We start from the raw sequence: 10,000 nt of genomic DNA on the forward strand, positions 1-10,000 counted from the left end.
ATTAGGTAAGGTTAGGTTAGGTTTAGTTTAGGTTAGGTTGTGTTAGGTTAGGTAAGGTTATGTTAGGTTATGTTAGGTTAGGTTAGGTGAGGTGAGGTTAGGTCAGGTCAGCGAACGGACGTAGTCGACGAGAGCGCAGCTTTTAGCGAGACATGGGCCCTCCTGGCTAGCTAAATCTGCGTCCCTCCGGCATGTCAAGTAGACGATGCCGGCGGGACGCAGATTTAGCTAGCCAGGAGGGCCCATGGCTCGCTTAAAGCGGCGCTCTCGTCGACTACGTTCGATCGCTAACCTGACCCAACCTCACCTCACCTAACCTAACCTAACATAACCTAACATAACCTTACCTTACCTAACACAACCTAACCTAAACTAAACCTAACCTAACCTAACCTTACCTAATCTAACCTTACCTAACCTAACCTAAACAAAAACTAACCTAACCTAAACTAACCTAATCTAACCTAAACTAACCTAACCTAACCTAACCTAACCTAACCTAACCTAACCTAACCTAACCTAACATAATATTACCTAATTTTTTTTTTCATACATCATATCTTATCATGATGGAAAAAAAAATTAGAAATTTAAAAAAAAAAAATTAACCAAACAAATTACCAAAATATATATTCGCAATTCGCAATTCGAAATTTCAAATGAAAGATTAAACCTAAAGAGAATCGTCAATTTTGCCTTTTGTAGTGATATTTCGGTCACGCGGTCGGTAGTACGGCGCTTTATCAATACTATGCTACATTTTGTTTGGCACTCTTGACGGTTTGCGAACGAAGTACGAGACCGCGGCTTAAAGCGAGACATGCATCGACGACGCACGAGAGCGCGACACGTGGCCCGCCTGGCGAGCTAAATCGTCGTGCATCGTGCACTTCACGTCCGCCTCTCGCCGGTTCGGCGGCGTGCGTATTATGACGATAATATGTTATCGATATATGATATCTATCATAATATTGTATGATGGATGAAAAAAAAATGTTTTTTTTTTTTCAATTTAAATTAGATAGGGTTTAGGTTAGATAAGGTTAGGTGAGGTTTATTTAAATTTTTTTTATTTCTGCTTTTATTGAATTCCTTGGTTTTTCGTACGAGGGTTATTACTTCACTATTACATTGTTCATATTTCATTTACATTATTAACAGTACGGCGCTTTATCAATACTATGCTACATTTTGTTTGGCACTCTTGACGGTTTGCGAACGAAGTACGAGACCGCGGCTTAAAGCGAGACATGCATCGACGACGCACGAGAGCGCGACACGTGGCCCGCCTGGCGAGCTAAATCGTCGTGCATCGTGCACTTCACGTCCGCCTCTCGCCGGTTCGGCGGCGTGCGTATTATGACGATAATATGTTATCGATATATGATATCTATCATAATATTGTATGATGGATGAAAAAAAAATGTTTTTTTTTTTTCAATTTAAATTAGATAGGGTTTAGGTTAGATAAGGTTAGGTGAGGTTTATTTAAATTTTTTTTATTTCTGCTTTTATTGAATTCCTTGGTTTTTCGTACGAGGGTTATTACTTCACTATTACATTGTTCATATTTCATTTACATTATTAACAGTACGGCGCTTTATCAATACTATGCTACATTTTGTTTGGCACTCTTGACGGTTTGCGAACGAAGTACGAGACCGCGGCTTAAAGCGAGACATGCATCGACGACGCACGAGAGCGCGACACGTGGCCCGCCTGGCGAGCTAAATCGTCGTGCATCGTGCACTTCACGTCCGCCTCTCGCCGGTTCGGCGGCGTGCGTATTATGACGATAATATGTTATCGATATATGATATCTATCATAATATTGTATGATGGATGAAAAAAAAATGTTTTTTTTTTTTCAATTTAAATTAGATAGGGTTTAGGTTAGATAAGGTTAGGTGAGGTTTATTTAAATTTTTTTTATTTCTGCTTTTATTGAATTCCTTGGTTTTTCGTACGAGGGTTATTACTTCACTATTACATTGTTCATATTTCATTTACATTATTAACAGTACGGCGCTTTATCAATACTATGCTACATTTTGTTTGGCACTCTTGACGGTTTGCGAACGAAGTACGAGACCGCGGCTTAAAGCGAGACATGCATCGACGACGCACGAGAGCGCGACACGTGGCCCGCCTGGCGAGCTAAATCGTCGTGCATCGTGCACTTCACGTCCGCCTCTCGCCGGTTCGGCGGCGTGCGTATTATGACGATAATATGTTATCGATATATGATATCTATCATAATATTGTATGATGGATGAAAAAAAAATGTTTTTTTTTTTTCAATTTAAATTAGATAGGGTTTAGGTTAGATAAGGTTAGGTGAGGTTTATTTAAATTTTTTTTATTTCTGCTTTTATTGAATTCCTTGGTTTTTCGTACGAGGGTTATTACTTCACTATTACATTGTTCATATTTCATTTACATTATTAACAGTACGGCGCTTTATCAATACTATGCTACATTTTGTTTGGCACTCTTGACGGTTTGCGAACGAAGTACGAGACCGCGGCTTAAAGCGAGACATGCATCGACGACGCACGAGAGCGCGACACGTGGCCCGCCTGGCGAGCTAAATCGTCGTGCATCGTGCACTTCACGTCCGCCTCTCGCCGGTTCGGCGGCGTGCGTATTATGACGATAATATGTTATCGATATATGATATCTATCATAATATTGTATGATGGATGAAAAAAAAATGTTTTTTTTTTTTCAATTTAAATTAGATAGGGTTTAGGTTAGATAAGGTTAGGTGAGGTTTATTTAAATTTTTTTTATTTCTGCTTTTATTGAATTCCTTGGTTTTTCGTACGAGGGTTATTACTTCACTATTACATTGTTCATATTTCATTTACATTATTAACAGTACGGCGCTTTATCAATACTATGCTACATTTTGTTTGGCACTCTTGACGGTTTGCGAACGAAGTACGAGACCGCGGCTTAAAGCGAGACATGCATCGACGACGCACGAGAGCGCGACACGTGGCCCGCCTGGCGAGCTAAATCGTCGTGCATCGTGCACTTCACGTCCGACTCTCGCCGGTTCGGCGGCGTGCGTATTATGACGATAATATGGTTAGGTTAGGTCAGGTTAGGTTTATGTAAGGTTAGGTTGGGTTAAGTTGGCGAACGAACGTCGTCGACGAGAGCGCCGTTTAAAGCGAGACATCCTTCGACGACGAGGTCGCTGCTTCGGCCGTCGACGACGGACGAGAGCGCCGCTTAAAGCGTGACACGGGCCCGCCTGGCCAGCTAAATCTGAGTCCCGCCGGCATCGTGCACTTCACACGTCCCACTCTCGCCGGTTCGTGCGTATTTAAACGACATTATATTATCGTTATGTCAATGGTATATTATACCTATCATAATAATGTATGATGAATGAAAAGAAATGAAAAATTATTTCAACATCAAATTATACCGCTAGAACTAGACAATGAAATTATCTTACGATTACGTTCATGCCTTATGACGATATAATATTGATATTTCATAATAATATAATATGATGGATGTAAAAAAAAAGATTTTTTTTTTTTTATTTTAATTAGCTTAGGTTAGGTTAGGTAAGGTTAGGTAAGGTTTATTTTAATTTTTTTTTTTTTTTTTTTTTTTTTTTAATTCTTCGTTATATATATATAATGTTAATAATATGATGGATGTAAAAAAAAAGATTTTTTTTTTTTTTATTTAAATTAGCTTAGGTTAGGTTAGGTAAGGTTAGGTTAGGTTAGGTTAGTTTTTGTGTTTGGGTTAGGTTAGGTTAGTTTAGGTTAGGTTAGGTCTGCGAACGAACGTCGTCGACGAGAGCGCCGTTTAAAGCGAGACATCGCCGTTTCGGCCGTCGACGACGCACGAGAGGGCCGCTTAGAGCGCGACACGTGGCCCGCCTGGCGAGCTTAATCGTCGTGCATCGTGCACTTCACGTCCGACTCTCGCCGCGTTCGGCGGCGTGCGTATTATGACGATATTATGTTATCGACATGTCAACGGTATATGATATCTATCATAATAATATATGTTGGATGAAAAATTATTTTAACATCAAATTTTACCGCTAGAACTCGCCCTCGCGCTTTACTTACCTATTCCTATGTTGAACGTCGAAATGAAGACAATGAAATATTCTTTCAGGTGAGGCGTATCGGGCGCATTTAAAATGATCAGTGACACGCTCGTTGATCACGTTTATGCCCTATAACGATATGATATTGATATTTTTTTATGGTATTCATCATAATAATAAATGATGTATGAAAAAAAAAATTGGTTAGTTTAGGTTAGGTTAGGTCACGTTAGGTATGATTAGGTTAGGTTAGGTTAGTTTTTGTTTAGGATAGGTTAGGTTAGTTTTTGTTTAGGTTAGGTTTGTTTTTGTTTAGGTTAGTTTTTGCTTAGGTTAGGTTAGTTTTTGTTTAGGTTAGTTTAGGTTAGGTTAGGTTAGTTTAAGTTAGGTTAGGTTAGTTTTTGTTTAGGTTAGGTTAGGTTAGTTTTTGTTTAGGTAAGGTTAGGTAAGGTTAGATTAGGTAAGGTTAGGTTAGGTTTAGTTTAGGTTAGGTTGTGTTAGGTTAGGTAAGGTTATGTTAGGTTATGTTAGGTTAGGTTAGGTGAGGTGAGGTTAGGTCAGGTCAGCGAACGGACGTAGTCGACGAGAGCGCAGCTTTTAGCGAGACATGGGCCCTCCTGGCTAGCTAAATCTGCGTCCCTCCGGCATGTCAAGTAGACGATGCCGGCGGGACGCAGATTTAGCTAGCCAGGAGGGCCCATGGCTCGCTTAAAGCGGCGCTCTCGTCGACTACGTTCTTTCGCTAACCTGACCTAACCTCACCTCACCTAACCTAACCTAACATAACCTAACATAACCTTACCTTACCTAACACAACCTAACCTAAGCTAAACCTAACCTAACCTTACCTAATCTAACCTTACCTAACCTAACCTAAACAAAAACTAACCTAACCTCAACTAACCTAATCTAACCTAAACTAACCTAACCTAACCTAACCTAACCTAACCTAACCTAACATAATATAACCTAATTTTTTTTTTCATACATCATATCTTATCATGATGGAAAAAAAAATTAGAAATTTAAAAAAAAAAATTTAACCAAACAAATTACCAAAATATATATTCGCAATTCGCAATTTGAAATTTCAAATGAAAGATTAAACCTAAAGAGAATCGTCAATTTCGCCTTTTGTAGTGATATTTCGGTCACGCGGTCGGTAGTGCGGCGCTTTATCAATGCTATGCTACATTTTGTTTGGCACTCTTGACGGTTTGCGAACGAAGTACGAGACCGAGACGAGACCGTACGAGACGAAGTACGAGACCGCGTCCGCCTGGCAAGCTATATTTGCGTCGTATCGGCATTTCAGCCCACCCTCGACCGTTCGGTGGCGAGCGTAATATAACGTTCTCATAATGATATTTATTTCAATGGTTTTATATCATTCATAATGATGGATGAAAAAAAAAAAAAAAAAAAAAAAAATTGAAATTAAAAAAAAAAAATTATCCAAATTACCAAAATATATATTCGCAATTCGCAATTCGAAATTTCAAATGAAAGATTAAACCTAAAGAGAATCGTCACCTTCGCCTTTTGTAGTGTTATTTCGGTTACGCGGCCGGTAGTGCGCCGCGTTTACACTATAATGTGTGAGGGAAAATGTACGCAGGAGAGAACTGTACGATAAAATAATGGCGACGGATTATTGCGCTACCCAACATTGCCGTGTCCGTATTCGTTGTTGTTGTCGTCTGGGTCTCTCCCCTCATCCATCGTATAGCAGTGGGTTGTCGTCTTTGACAAGACTTCCTTCACGGCGTTCGCAAACTGCGGCGGCCATTCGGCCGCGTCGGCGGTACATTTGCGAGACGAGACACTCACCCGGCGTGCGATTATATTTCGTCGCCGCGGCCTATGCGATCGCATCACTCTGGAGTTCCGCGCTAGCAGAATCATCCTGTCGAGTGACGGCGGACGGCGTTTCAGCCTCCGTCGCTCCGTTTACCGCGCCGACGGCGTGCGTTTTCGGTGTGCACGTTTTACGATGGGAAATTGAGAAACGCGGAGCACGATCTCGTGCTCTGTGCGTATGTATGCATACAATCCGTTGTATCTCGTGCGTCGGCACGTTAAAAATCGAAAGAGAGAGCCAGCGTCGCCCGCCGGGTGACTCCGGTGCGCGTTCGCGTGTGACGTGTGGATCGCGGGTGTCGGCGCGCCCAGTGCGCGCGCGCCCGCGGCCTCGCAGAGCAGCTCCCTGGTTGATCCTGCCAGTAATCATATGCTTGTCTCAAAGACTAAGCCATGCAAGTCTCAGTATGAGCCTAATTAAGGTGAAACCGCGAATGGCTCAATATATCAGTTTTGGTTCCTTAGATCGTACACAGTTACTTGGATAACTGTGGCAATTCTAGAGCTAATACATGCAAACGTAATTCTGAACGGGAACGTGAGGAATGCTTTTATTAGATCAAAAACCAATCGGCGGTCGGCGCTCGCGTCGTCCGTCGCTCTTCGAGATGACTCTAGATAACTTTGAGCTGATCGCACGGTCTAGCACCGGCGACGCATCTTTCAAATGTCTGCCTTATCAACTGTCGATGGTAGTTTATGCGACTACCATGGTTGTCACGGGTAACGGGGAATCAGGGTTCGATTCCGGAGAGGGAGCCTGAGAAACGGCTACCACATCCACGGAAGGCAGCAGGCGCGCAAATTACCCACTCCCGGCACGGGGAGGTAGTGACGAAAAATAACGATACGGGACTCGTCCGAGGCCTCGTGATCGGAATGATTACACTTTAAATCCTTTAACGAGGATCCATTGGAGGGCAAGTCTGGTGCCAGCAGCCGCGGTAATTCCAGCTCCAATAGCATATACTAAAGTTGTTGCGGTTAAAAAGCTCGTAGTTGAAATTGTGTCCTGCGGTGTCGGTCTACCGACTGCGGTACGACAGGCACGTCTGCGGGGCTTCTCGCCGGTGCGTCCTTCGCCATCCGGCGTCGGTCGGCCGCAAGGTCGGCCGTTCGCCGAGGCGGGCCGTCGCGGCTGTTTACTTTGAACAAATTAGAGTGCTCAAAGCGGGCTAAGTTTTGCCTGAATATTGTACGCATGGAATAATAGAATAGGACCTCGGTTCTGTTTTGTTGGCTTTCTGATACCAGAGGTAATGATTAATAGGGACAACTGGGGGCATTCGTATTGCGACGTTAGAGGTGAAATTCTTGGATCGTCGCAAGACGGACTAAAGCGAAAGCATTTGCCAAAGGTGTTTTCATTAATCAAGAACGAAAGTTAGAGGTTCGAAGGCGATTAGATACCGCTGTAGTTCTAACCATAAATGATGCCAGCCAGCGATCCGCCGAAGTTTCATTATTTTAACCCGGTGGGCAGCTCCCGGGAAACCAAAGCTTTCGGGCTCCGGGGGGAGTATGGTTGCAAAGCTGAAACTTAAAGGAATTGACGGAAGGGCACCACCAGGAGTGGAGCCTGCGGCTTAATTCGACTCAACACGGGAAAACTCACCAGGCCCGGACACTGGAAGGATTGACGGATTAACAGCTCTTTCTCGATTCGGTGGGTGGTGGTGCATGGCCGCTCTTAGTTGGTGGAGCGATTTGTCAGGTTAATTCCGGTAACGAACGTAACTCTAGCCTATTAAATAGACGTACAACCGGTATCACGAGGGTCCGCGCGCGTCCGTGTCCTTTGGCGTTCTGCGTCGGAGGCGCGGGCGCGTCGCGGTCTTCACTACCGGCGTACAATGAAAATCTTCTTAGAGGGACCGGCGGTATATATAGCCGCACGAGATTGAGCAATAGCAGGTCTGTGATGCCCTTAGATGTCCTGGGCCGCACGCGCGCTACACTGAAGGGATCAGCGTGTCCTCCTTGGCTTAACGGCCCGGGTAACCCGATGAAACCCCTTCGTGATAGGGATTGGGGTTTGCAATTCTCCCCCATGAACGAGGAATTCCTAGTAAAAGCGAGTCACCAGCTCGCGTTGATTGCGTCCCTGCCCTTTGTACACACCGCCCGTCGCTACTACCGATGGATGATTTGGTGAGGTCTTCGGACTGGCGCGCGGAAGCTCCTCGTGGGCCTCTGACGCGCCGGAAAGTTTGACCGAATTTGATCATTTAGAGGAAGTAAAAGTCGTAACAAGGTTTCCGTAGGTGAACCTGCGGAAGGATCATTTCCTGTGCGAAACGAACATGTGCGCGTGTACGCGTAACGTGTAATTTTTTTTTTTTATATAAATTTATTTTGCACATCTCGCATGTGCATTATGAAATATATAATATGCCGAAAACGAAACAATATAACAACAACAATATGTAATCACTAGATTACCCTGAACGGCGGATCACTCGGCTCGTGGGTCGATGAAGAACGCAGCTAAATGCGCGTCAGAGTGTGAACTGCAGGACACATGAGCATCGACATTTCGAACGCACATTGCGGTCCGAGCAAGACGTAGTTTGTCGACGGACCACTCCTGTTTGAGGGTCGCGTACACCAGAAACACCAGACTGCGAACGGTCATATAACACACACACACACTTGTGTGTGTGTGTGTGTGGCTGTTCGCGAGCAGTTGCCGGCGTCGCCAGGTCGGCGGGGGGGGGGGATAGGTCGCGTGCACACGCACGCCTCCGCCACCCACCCGTCCTTCCGGGCGTCCGGTCAAATATTTATCGACGCCTGTTGTCGGGCGCGCCCTGTGCGAATGTAGCGCCTCAGTGCGCTCGCATCGGGCGCTCGCTTCGCGCGCACGCACTGGAACGTGGCGTGAGCGCGGTGACTTGCAAAAGCCGCTGCGCACACACGCACACAACCCGTAAAAGGCGTCGCCGCGCGTGAGTCTGAGCGCTCGCATGCGTCATTTTGCACGCAAACTGTTTGTCGACCTCAAATCAGGAGAGATCACCCGCCGAACTTAAGCATATCAGTAAGCGGAGGAAAAGAAACTAACGAGGATTCCCCGAGTAGCGGCGAGCGAAACGGGAAGAGCCCAGCGCTGAATCCTGCGGCCCCGGCGGGCCGCCGGGAAATGTAGCGTTCGGGAGGAGAATTATACATACACGCGCGGTCATTAGTCACGGCTGCCAGTCCAAGTTCATCTTGAACGGGGCCGTTTACCCGTAGAGGGTGCCAGGCCCGTGGTGACGGTAGCCGGCCGCGACGGTCTCTCTCCCCAGAGTCGGGTTGCTTGAGAGTGCAGCCCTAAGCGGGTGGTAGACTCCATCTAAGGCTAAATACTACCACGAGACCGATAGCGAACAAGTACCGTGAGGGAAAGTTGAAAAGAACTTTGAAGAGAGAGTTCAAGAGTACGTGAAACCGTTCAGGGGTAAACCTGTGGAACTCAAACGAGCGAACGGGGAGATTCATCGCTCTTCCGCCGGGGTCCGCGTCTCGCCGCTCACCCTCTGCCGACGCGCCTTCGCGGGTGCGCCGGCAGGGGGGGGCGCGGGTTCGCCGACGGGCCCCCGGAGTGCGTGCACTTCTCCCTCAGTATAACACCGCGACCCGTCGCGCTGCGGTCGAATGCGCCGTGCGGTTGTCCCGTCCCTCGACGAGGGGCGGAGCCGCGGCGTCCACGGCCGCCGCACGCGACGGTAGAGAACGAGGTTCGCGTCCGCCCGGCTTCGGCCGGTCGTCCGTCGCGCCGCAGCGGCGACCTTCGTGCGGCCCCCGGCGCCTCGTGCGCCGCGGGTGTCGCGCGTCGGCCGTCGTGGTTAGCGGCGCGCTCTCGGACGGGACGCGTCCCGGTCGGCGGTGGGTTTGTTTTGGGCACTCACAGGACCCGTCTTGAAACACGGACCAAGGAGTCTAGCATGTGCGCGAGTCATTGGGATTTTTTTACACTAAACCCAGAGGCGCAATGAAAGTGAAAGGCGCGGCCTCGGTCGCGCCGGAGGGAAGATGCGCGGACCGTTTCCGCGGTCCCGCCGCATTCCCGAG

General features: G+C 46.6%; 3 non-coding genes across 3 annotated transcripts in view; all 3 read left to right on the forward strand.

Moving 5' to 3' along the window:
• Positions 1–6,287: 6,287 nt before the first annotated feature.
• LOC147069903 (small subunit ribosomal RNA) lies at positions 6,288–8,231 on the forward strand. The gene has a single exon (XR_015071112.1). It is a non-coding gene; the product is annotated as a small subunit ribosomal RNA (ribosomal RNA).
• A 152-nt stretch (positions 8,232–8,383) lies between these two features.
• LOC147069904 (5.8S ribosomal RNA) lies at positions 8,384–8,545 on the forward strand. The gene has a single exon (XR_015071104.1). It is a non-coding gene; the product is annotated as a 5.8S ribosomal RNA (ribosomal RNA).
• Positions 8,546–8,939: 394 nt separating this feature from the next.
• The window catches only part of LOC147069905 (large subunit ribosomal RNA), a 4,110-nt gene continuing 3,049 nt past the window's right edge, over positions 8,940–10,000 (forward strand). The window contains exon 1 of the ribosomal RNA XR_015071120.1: positions 8,940–10,000. This exon is cut by the window's right edge and continues 3,049 nt beyond it. This is a non-coding gene — a ribosomal RNA (large subunit ribosomal RNA).

Source organism: Rhyacophila brunnea, unplaced genomic scaffold (genome assembly GCF_057557595.1).
Source record: "Rhyacophila brunnea isolate RB1 unplaced genomic scaffold, BYU_Rbru_1.0 scaffold_221, whole genome shotgun sequence".
In the NCBI taxonomy this organism is placed as follows: Eukaryota; Metazoa; Arthropoda; class Insecta; order Trichoptera; family Rhyacophilidae; genus Rhyacophila; species Rhyacophila brunnea.